This window comes from Ahaetulla prasina, chromosome 2 (genome assembly GCF_028640845.1).
Source record: "Ahaetulla prasina isolate Xishuangbanna chromosome 2, ASM2864084v1, whole genome shotgun sequence".
NCBI classification, from domain to species: Eukaryota; Metazoa; Chordata; class Lepidosauria; order Squamata; family Colubridae; genus Ahaetulla; species Ahaetulla prasina.
In genome coordinates, this window is record NC_080540.1 from 28,591,098 (window position 1) to 28,602,828 (window position 11,731).

Consider the following 11,731-nt stretch of genomic DNA (forward strand, 5'->3'; position numbering starts at 1 on the left):
AGATTCTTGCTTCTTGTTGAATTGGACAGCTGGCATCTTGGCAATATAATTTCACCTCTGATGGGAAGTAAGGTCACTGCTCCATCTAAAGCTTTCTCCACACTCCTTGCATTTATATGGTTTCTTCCGTGTGGATTCTTAGATGGTTAGTAAGGGCACTGTTCCTACTGAAACTCCTTCCACACTGCATGCATTTATATGGTTTCTCTCCAGTGTGTATCCTTCGATGGTAGGTAATGGCGCTGCTACTACTGAAGCTCTTTCCACACTCAACACATTCATATGGCTTCTCCCCTGTGTGGATTCTTCGATGGTAAGTAAGGGCACTGTTGCTACTAAAGGTCTTCCCACACTCCTTGCACTCGTACGGCTTCTCCCCTGTGTGGATCCTTTGATGGTTAGTAAGGGCACTGTTGCTACTGAAACTCCTTCCACACTGCATGCATTCATATTTCTCTCCAGTGTGTATCCTTTGGTGGTAGGTAATGGCGCTGCTGCTACTGAAGCTCTTTCCACACTCAACACATTCATATGGCTTCTCCCCTGTGTGGATTCTTTGATGGTAAGTAAGGGCACTGCTGCTACTAAAGGTCTTCCCACACTCCGTGCACTCGTACGGCTTCTCCCCTGTGTGGATCCTTTGATGGTTAGTAAGGGCACTGTTGCTACTGAAACTCCTTCCACACTGCATGCATTCATATGATTTCTCTCCAGTGTGTATCCTTTGATGGTAGGTAATGGCGCTGCTACTACTGAAGCTCTTTCCACACTCAACACATTCATATGGCTTCTCCCCTGTGTGGATCCTTTGATGGTTGGTAAGGGCACTGTTGCTACTGAAACTCCTTCCACACTGCATGCAGTCATATGGTTTCTCTCCAGTGTGTATCCTTTGATGGTAGGTAATGGCACTGCTACTACTGAAGCTCTTTCCACACTGAACACATTCATATGGCTTCTCCCCTGTGTGGATCCTTTGATGGTTAATAAGAGCACTGTTGCTACTGAAACTCCTTCCACACTGGATGCATTCATATGGTTTCTCTCCAGTGTGTATCCTTTGATGGTAGGTAATGGCGCTGCTACTACTGAAGCTCTTTCCACACTCAAAACATTCATATGGCTTCTCCCCTGTGTGGATTCTTCGATGGCAAGTAAGGGCACTGCTGCTACTAAAGGTCTTCCCACACTCCTTGCACTCGTACGGCTTCTCCCCTGTGTGGATCCTTTGATGGTTAGTAAGGGCACTGTTTCTATTGAAACTCTTTCCGCATTCCATACATTTATATGGCCTCTCGCCTGTGTGGATCCTTTTATGTATGGTAACATCATGGCTCAAAATGAAGCTCTTCCCACACTCCAGACCTTTATATGGTTTCTCCCCTTTATGAATCTTTTGATGGCAAGAAAGATCACTGTTACTACTGAAGCTCTTTCCACACTCTGTGCATTTATATGGTTTCTCCCCTATGTGGGTCTTTTTATGATGAGCGAGGTCTTTGTTCCCAATGAAGCTTTTCCCACACTCCATGCATTGATATAGTTTCTCACCAACATGACAAATAAGAATACTGTTTCTATGGAAGTTCTTATTACGCTTCACACATTTATATAGTTTTTCATCCGTGTGGGTCCTTCGATGGAAAGCAAGGGCCCTGCTGTTACTAAAGCTCTTCCCACACTCAGAGCATTTATGCGGTTTCTGTGTTGGGTGAAATCCTTCAGAGGAACTCTGACTGACGTTCAAACTAAAATTCTTTCCAGATTTTAGAAACGTACGTGACTTATTTTTCCTACATAATTTTTCAGGTCCATTAAGAGGGAAGGAAAGATCAATACATTCTTCATGCTGTCGGTATTTAGATTGTTTCCGTTTAGTCTGGGTTTTGCAATCGTCATTTAAATCAAAATTATGTTGATCTCTTTTGTCACATACTGGGTATTTTCCCTTTCTTTTCGGATCTGCCTGGATCGGGAAGTTATGGAGTTCAACACATAGAGGAAATTTCTCTTTTACATTCCTCGAGTTGGTTCTGTCTTGCTTTTTTTGTTTCCCTTGCTTTTCGATCATCGGTTCTTCCACCTCCTGCTTGATTGTTTGCAATGACACTTGCCATGACTCCTTGTCATGCTCGTTCTCTTGCTCATAACCTTTGAAGAGAAAAAAAATTGTTATAAATTCTGTGCAGAAATTGAGACAGCTTCTAAGCAACATGATCCATTAACTGTATCTGTAATTCATCATTAGTAAGAGTTTCCCTCTTTTGTTTCTGTATTCTTTGATCAAAATAAACAGACCTAATTAATGTTGGAAAAAAATATCCTTATGCTTCTTGTTTTCAAGGAGCTTCTTGCTTTTAAGAAGTCTCTCTTAAAGGAACAAACACATCAAACTCTGCTGGCCCCTATAGTAGGAAAAGGGAGTTATTTCTCAGCCTCTACATAAAGAAGTTAGCAACCATTTTATGCTAAACAATATTAATGTTCTTGCCAGTCTTTCAGAAACAAACCTTCAAAGAACAGCCCCTGTTCAACAAAGATCATATTGAGCAAAAATGAGGAAATATATTGAAGGATAAGACAAAAAAAAAGGACATCGGGACATAACAATTTTCGGAGTGTAAGATACAATTTAAACCCTTACAATTGTCATGTGATCCCAATTTCACATTTGACTTGCCATATATTAAGGAAATTGCCTTTCCATGAATCTATGCCCCTAGTTAGAAACAGATACATCTGTAAATTAAGCGGCTGAACAGGCCATAGTCACAACCTTAAGCTGGTGATTAACTTGGTTTTGATAAGAATAGAACGTGAAAACCCATTTAGGACCATCTTCACCTCCCAGATCTATCACATATCTAAGGAGGGATCATTTCTTCCCTTTTTAATGCTCCAGAAAGTGTTATTTTATCCAGATGTTCCCCAATTACCTCTGACTACAAAATCTCCTGCCTAATTTACTAAACTGAGTGTCAAGAGGGGTCTTACCGAGAGTAGCCACATTCCTATAAATCTCCAGCATGACCTCCTTGTACAAAGATTTTTGGCTAGAATCCAGCAGCGCCCACTCCTCCTCTGTGAAGTACACAGCCACCTCCTCAAAACGCACAGGGATCTGAAAGAGGAACAAAACAATCCTTAGAAAACAATCCCGGGAAAGCCTTCCATGTTTTTTCCCTTTTTTTTCACAAAGCAGAAAAGCAGAACTGAACGGACCTGTTACTATAGGATAGCTCCATTCAGCTATGTCTCTGGATGCCAAGTTAGCCACCACCATGGTGGGCTCCCCAGCAAAGATGCCACTGTTTTGCGTGTACATCACATAGCTTAGCTGCATCCAGATTGGAGAGGGGAGGAAGCAGAACTCCATTTGGAGAGGCTCTTACTGGTCCAGAATGATATCTTGGGTGTCCAATCACTTGACCAATAAATTAATAATAATAATAATAATAATAATAATAATAATAATAATAATAATAATAATAATAATAATAATAATAATAATAATAATAATAATATTTTAATTTGTATACCGCCCTTCTCCTGAAAGACTCAGGGCGGTGCACAGCCAGAATAAAATACAAAAAGAACAGCACATAAAATATTAAGAACAACCCCTTAAAAAACTTATTCAATTGGCCAAAATTTAAAATACAATAACACCCTATAAAATTTACAAAATTTAAAACCCATAAAAGCAAATTAAAAAGAATTCCATTCCATTTTCTATTCCCTATTCTATTCCTTTCCCTTCCCTTCCCTTCCCTATTCTACTGTACTCTACTCTATTCCCATGACTGTATGTTATTCTTTTACATTGGAAATCTGTACTTTGCATGATTTTTTTTATTGAAAAAGTTTTAACAAACAAAAACATTTTTCCCCTTTCCCCCTCCCCATAAAACCCCTTCCCCCTCCTTCAATCCCCGGCTTCCCGGGTCAATCACAAGGTATTGTTATACATAAACCAAACATAGAATAAAATTTTCCCTTCTAATCCAATTAACCTCATCCAAATCTTTTCATTTCCTAACCCCCCCCATTATATAAAATAATACATCCTAATTATTCAAAGGCAATCTGATATCTCTTAATCTGATATCTGTTTTGTAAATAATCAATCCATTTTTTCCATTCAATTAAATATCTTTCCTGCGTATTGTCTTTCAAAAAGGCTGAGATTTTAGCCATCTCAGCCAAGTTAGTAACTTTCAATATCCATTCTTCTGTGCTGACCAATTGGCCCCCATCTTCACCCATATTTTCAATAAATCACTAGAGATGTGCTATGTTCCTTCTTGCTTCAAATGCTCTACCATCATCCCAGTGCCGAAGAAGCCCACCATCAAGGAACTGAATGATTACAGACCAGTTGCTCTAACATCTGTAGTCATGAAAACCTTTGAAAGGCTAGTGCTTTCCTACCTGAAAACCATCACGAATCCGCTCTTAGACCCCTTGCAATTTGCATACCGAGCAAATAGATCAACAGATGATGCTGTTAATATGGCTCTGCACTACATCCTACAACATCTTGAGTCTCCAAAGACCTATGCAAGGGTCCTTTTTGTAGACTTTAGTTCAGCATTCAATACCATCATTCCAGACATTCTTCTAACTAAGCTAAACCAGCTACAGGTACCGGAACAGACTTGTAAGTGGATCACAAGCTTCCTAACAAACAGGAAGCAGCAGGTGAAGCTAAGCAAGATCACATCAAATACCTGTACAATTAGCACAGGGGCCCCCAAGGCTGTGTGCTCTCCCCTTCTCTTCTCTCTGTATACCAATGACTGCATCTCCAATGATCCATTTGTTAAGCTACTGAAGTTCGCAGATGACACAACAGTGATTGGTCTCATTCGAGACAATGACGAATCCGCATATAGACGAGAGGTCGAATGACTAGCCTTGTGGTGCAACCAAAACAATCTGGAACTGAACACACTCAAAACCGTAGAAATGGTGGTAGACTTTAGGAAAAACCCTTCCATACTTCCACCTCTCACAATACTTGACAACACAGTATCAACAGTAGAAACCTTCAAATTTCTGGGTTCTATCATATCGCAAGATCTCAAATGGACACCTAACATCAAAAACATCATTAAAAAAGGACAACAAAGAATGTTCTTTCTGCGCCAACTCAGTAAGCTCAAACTGCCCAAGGAGCTGCTGATCCAATTCTACAGAGGAATTATTGAGTCTGTCATTTGCACCTCTATAACTGTCTGGTTCGGTCCTGCAACCCAACAAGAAAAACACAGACTTCAGAGGATAATTAGAACTGCAGAAAAAATAATTGCTACCAACTTGCCTTCCATTGAGGACCTGTATACTGCACGAATCAAGAAGAGGGCCGTGAAAATATTTGCAGATCCCTCGCATCCTGGACATAAACTGTTTCAACTCCTACCCTCAAAACGACGCTATAGAGCACTGCACACCAGAACAACTAGACACAAGAACAGTTTTTTCCCAAAGGCCATCACTCTGCTAAACAAATAATTCCCTCAACACTGTCAGACTATTTACTGAATCTGCACTACTATTAATCGTTTCATAGTTCCCATCACCAATCTCTTTCCACTTATGACTGTATGACTATAACTTGTTGCTGGCAATCCTTATGATTTATATTGATATATTGATCATCAATTGTGTTGTAAATGTTGTACCTTGATGAACGTATCTTTTCTTTTATGTACACTGAGAGCATATGCACCAAGACAAATTCCTTGTGTGTCCAATCACACTTGGCCAATAAAATTCTATTCTATTGTAGGTAACTCTTTTTTCTTCCAATATTGTCCAATCGACAGCCTTGCTGCTGTTATTAAGTTCAAAATCAATTTAATCTCAGTCACTGTACAATCCGTTATAATTCCCAAAAGGAAAAATTGTGGCAGGAACTTTATCATCTTCTTCAGGACATTTTGAATTGTACTTTGCATGATTGATTCAAATCTAATGTGTCTATGGATGTCTATAATACCCATATTGCTTCAATTATCTTTTTAGCACTCCTGTAAAAGCAAAGGAATTTGCTATTTTCACACGTGAAAAGTTACTATAAACTACCACAGGAAAAGTACTCCACGTTTTACACAAATTAATTACAGCCCTCAGTATTAGCCTCTAGAGCTAGTCAGTAGGTTACGTCCCTTTCTCTTTGTATCTCCACAACAGTCTTAAAAGTAGATCAACCAGAGTTAGTTTGAAATCTCCATGTTGCTCAGGAAGCGATCCCATACCAAGTTCCATAACAAGATTTTGAACACCCAAATTGTCCCCTGCTCTTTTGAAATACCTCCTACCTGAGTTGGTGGCCCAGCTGCTGTTTCTGCTCCATCCCAAAAGGGAAACATTTTGAGGATTTCCATCAATGTCCTTCTGTTCCTGTGAGAGAATAGAATATAATTTTTTATTGGCCAAGTGTGATTGGACACACAAGGAATTTGTCTTGGTGCATATGCTCTCATTGAACATAAAAGAAAAGATACCTTCATCAAGGTACAACACTTACAAAACTTAATGATAGTCATAGGGTACTTAATGATACAACACTTAATGATAGTCATAGGCCGAGGTAGTCAACTTTTTTATACCTACTGCCCACTTTTGTTATCTGTTAGTAGTAAAATTTTCTAACCGCCCACTGGTTCCACAGTAATGTGCCATGTATTGTCGTCTGCGCATGCCTCTCACACCTCGTGGATTGGGTTGGGGGGGCGCCGGCTACCAGCTCTGCTTGTCTGTTACAGCTGGGTGGTGTGGGGGGAGATGCGTGAGCTATTCTGGGACGAGGCTCTTTTGTTTGTGGTCACATTATAGCGGCATTTAGTTCCACTTATGTAATGTGAATTAAACTTATGCGCGGGTGGTACAAATAGTATATTTTCAGAAATTTAAATTGTCACGGAGAATTTTATGAAAGCCTAATGAAAATGTTTTTAAATAATGCTACGAAATTTTTTTAAAAAGTCAATTAAATTAAAAAAAAAAGGAAAGTGCTTCAGTATCGGACAAAACCCCTACCGCCCACCATGAAAGCTGGAACGCCCACTAGAGGGCGGTAGGGACCAGGTTGACCACCACTGTCATAGGCTACAGTTAAGCAACCAGGAAACAATCAATTACAGTATAAATCGTAAGGATACAAGCAACAAAGCAAAGCAACAGTCGTAAGTGGAAGGAGATGGGTGACGGGAACGATGAGAAGATTAATAGTTTATTTATTTATTTTATTTATTTATTTATTTTGTCACAATATATGTAAGTATCATACAAAAAGATTATATAGTATATAAACATATATATGAGTAAGTATTAGGAGGAATAAGTATATATATATATATATATATATAAACCTCAGAAAACATATATATATATATATATATATATATATATATATATATATATATATATATATATATATATATATATATATATATATATATATATATATATATATAGGTCTTTGGTTGTTCGGGTTTTCTCCCTTGTAATATTGGAAGAGTCTAGGCAACGTTTCGATGAAGTATCATTCGTCATCTTCAGGCTTCAGCTTCGTGCTTCTGGGAGCAATGTGTGATCGCAGCTGTTTCTTCCTTTTAACTGCTAGTGGGGGTTTGAACTGATTGGGTGGGAGCTTGGCTGTGCTCTGATTGGATGGGGTTTTTCTGTGCTCTGATTGGCTGGGGAGTGTCCTGTGTTGGTGGGGGCTTGGTTGTGCTCAGTCTAGTCTGTGCTGCAGGGGATTTGAGCTGGTGAGCTGCATAGCTGTTGTTTGGCTTTGTGGTGCTACATCTTCATAGTGGGTGTCAGTCTGCTGCATGAATGGATTGGAGGGTTTGAATTGGCTAATGTTGCAGCTGCGGTCTGGCTTCTGGTCCTTGGTGGGTGCTTCATGATCAGTGTGGGTTTGGGTCTGCTTTCTGGGTGGATGTGCGGTGGTGACATCCTGTGTGGACCTTGTGAGTGTGGGTCTGGTGTCATTCCTCGTGTTAGGGACTCGTTTGTCAATAAGGCGGGTTTCCAAATGGCTGGTAGGCGGAGGTGTCATCTCGTTTGTTCATGCTGTGTGGGCGTTTTCTATCTCAATGGCTTCTCTGATTATTCTGTTGTTAAAGTGTTCAGTTTTGGCGATAGTTCTGGTCTTTTTAAAAGTCAATATCGTAAAACTGAACGCTTTAACAACAGAATAATCAGAGAAGCCGATAGAAAAATATATATATATATATATATATATATATATATATATATATATATATATATATATATATATATATATATATATATATATATATATATATATATATATAGGTCTTTGGTTGTTGGGTTTTCTCCCGTGTAATATTGGAAGTGTCTTGGCAACGTTTGAAGTCTCATTCGTCATCTTCAGGCTTCAACCGTGCTTCTGGGAGCAATGTGTGATCGCAGCTGTTTCTTCCTTTTAACTGCTAGTGGGGTTTGAACTGATTGGGTGGGAGCTTGGCTGTGCTCTGATTGGATGGGGTTTTTCTGTGCTCTGATTGGCTGGGGAGTGTCCTGTGTTGGTGGGGGCTTGGTTGTGCTCAGTCTAGTCTGTGCTGCAGGGGGATTTGAGCTGGTGAGCTGCATAGCTGTTGTTTGGCTTTGTGGTCGTGCTACATCTTCATAGTGGGTGTCAGTCTGCTGCATGAATGGATTGGAGGGGTTTGAATTGGCTAATGTTGCAGCTGCGGTCTGGCTTCTGGTCCTTGGTCGTGCTTCATGATCAGTGTGGGTTTGGGTCTGCTTTCTGGGTGGATGTGCGGTGGTGACATCCTGTGTGGACCTTGTGAGTGTGGGTCTGGTGTCATTCCTCGTGTTAGGGACTCGTTTGTCAATAAGGGCGGGTTTCCAAATGGCTGGTAGGCGGGAGGTGTCATCTCGTTTGTTCATGCTGTGTGGGCGTTTTTCTATCTCAATGGCTTCTCTGATTATTCTGTTGTTAAAGTGTTCAGTTTTGGCGATAGTTCTGGTCTTTTTAAAGTCAATATCGTGTAAAACTGAACACTTTAACAACAGAATAATCAGAGAAGCCATTGAGATAGAAAAATATATATATATATATATATATATATATATATATATATATATATATATATATATATATATATATATATATATATATATATATATATATATATATATAGGTCTTTGGTTGTTGGGTTTTCTCCCGTGTAATATTGGAAGTGTCTTGGCAACGTTTGAAGTCTCATTCGTCATCTTCAGGCTTCAACCGTGCTTCTGGGAGCAATGTGTGATCGCAGCTGTTTCTTCCTTTTAACTGCTAGTGGGGTTTGAACTGATTGGGTGGGAGCTTGACTGTGCTCTGATTGGATGGGGTTTTTCTGTGCTCTGATTGGCTGGGGAGTGTCCTGTGTTGGTGGGGGCTTGGTTGTGCTCAGTCTAGTCTGTGCTGCAGGGGATTTGAGCTGGTGAGCTGCATAGCTGTTGTTTGGCTTTGTGGTGCTACATCTTCATAGTGGGTGTCAGTCTGCTGCATGAATGGATTGGAGGGTTTGAATTGGCTAATGTTGCAGCTGCGGTCTGGCTTCTGGTCCTTGGTGGGTGCTTCATGATCAGTGTGGGTTTGGGTCTGCTTTCTGGGTGGATGTGGTGGTGACATCCTGTGTGGACCTTGTGAGTGTGGGTCTGGTGTCATTCCTCGTGTTAGGGACTCGTTTGTCAATAAGGGCGGGTTTCCAAATGGCTGGTAGGCGGGAGGTGTCATCTCGTTTGTTCATGCTGTGTGGGCGTTTTTCTATCTCAATGGCTTCTCTGATTATTCTGTTGTTAAAGTGTTCAGTTTTGGCGATAGTTCTGGTCTTTTTAAAGTCAATATCGTGTAAAACTGAACACTTTAACAACAGAATAATCAGAGAAGCCATTGAGATAGAAAAATATATATATATATATGAAGAAGAAAAGAAAAACAATAGGACAGGAATGGTAGGCACGTTTGTGCGCTTATGCACGCCCCTTATGGTCCTCTTAGGAATGGGGTGAGGTCAATTGTAGACAGTTTTTGGTTAAAGCTTTTAGGATTATGAGAAGAGACCACAGAGTCAGGTAAAGTATTCCAAGCACTGATGATTCTGTTACTCAAGTCATATTTTCTGCAATCTAGATTAAAGCGGTTAACATTAAATTTAAATCTATTGGTTGCTCTTGTATTATTGCAATTAAAGCTGAAGTAGTCTTTGACAGGAAGGACATTACAATAGACGATTCTGTGAGTTAGGTCTTGTCGAAGGCGACGGAGTTCCAAGTTTTCTAAGCCTAGGATTTCAAGTCTGGTGGGATTATTGCAATTAAAGCTGAAGTAGTCTTTAACAGGAAGTGTGCAGAAAAGTGGGGAAATATAAATTTGACGGCCTGGTGAAGAAGCTCGGAGGAGACTTAACTACAAATTCAGAGGAGCTCAGGATGTGTGGCAAAACAGACATTTAGAAGGAGGCCGGGCTTCTCAGAAGACACTTTCATTTAAACCAGGGGTCTCCAACCTTGGCCACTTTAAGACTTGTGGACTCCAACTCCCAGAATTCTCCAGCCAGCTTCCCTCCCAGGATTAAATTCCTTCCCGTGCTTCTTTTCCAGCCAGGGTTATGCCCTATTTTTCCAGCTCTTGACAAGACCCTTTTAGCTCCCAATGAAGATGAGCACATGGAAAAGAAGCGAGTCAAAGACAGAGGCAATCGGTCCCGTCTGCACGACGCCCCTCCAGCAGCCCCGAGGACCCTCCCGGGTCAGGAAAGGCCCCGGGGAGGAGAAGGAGGAGGAGGAGGAGGAGGAGGAGGCAGCGACACCAAGGCGTAGTCCCTGGATCGCTGCAGACGCCGAAAGAGAAGTTGGGGGGATCATAGAGTCTCGTCTCTCCCACTCACCTGCCTTCCTCTAGCTCAGGAGAAAAGCCGCGACACGCGAGTCTCCCTTCCGGCGGAACTCCCCGCAGCTGATGGAAGCTTCTGAAAGTGGATGAGAGAGAGAGAGAGATTGTCTTCCTAGAGTGGCCTCCTTTCCTTCCGCAACCAACTGAATCCTTTCTTCAGGGCGGCGACCGTTGGTTCACTCGCGCATGCTCAGTTTCGTTCGGAAGTTCAAAAAGGTTGGGTTGTTTTTTTTTTCTCTCAAAGCAAACACAGCCTGGCTCACGGCCGTTATGTGGGTTAATCCAATCTTGATTGCAGAAAATATGACTTCAGTAACAGAGTTGTTAATGCTAGTGACAAAATAAATAAATAAATAAATAAATGCTTGGAATACACTACCTGACTCCGTGGTCTCTTCCCAAAATCCCCAAATGCTTTAACCAAAAACTGTCTACCATTGACCTCACCCCCATTCCTAAGAGGTCTGTAAGGGGCGTGCATAAGAGCACAAAAGTGCCTACCGTTCCTGTCCTATTGTTCCCTTTGACTGTATCCAATTAATATAGTCATTACATATTTATATATATGCTTATATATTATATAGTTAAGGTAAAGGTAAAGGTTCCCCTCGCACATACGTGCTAGTCGTTGCCGACTCTAGCGGGCGGTGCTCATCTCCATTTCAAAACCGAAGAGCCAGCGCTGTCCGAAGACGTCTCCGTGGTCATGTGGCCGGCATGGCTCAACACCAAAGGTGCACAGAACGCTGTTACCTTCCCACCAAAGGTGGTCCCTATTTTTTCTACTTGCATTTTTACATGCTTTCG

General features: G+C 41.0%; 1 pseudogene; it reads right to left on the reverse strand.

Annotated features, from left to right (window-relative positions):
• LOC131191788 (zinc finger protein 850-like) overlaps positions 1-11,254 on the reverse strand; it is a 42,366-nt pseudogene extending 31,112 nt beyond the window's left edge.
• Between the last annotated feature and the right edge of the window lie 477 nt (positions 11,255-11,731).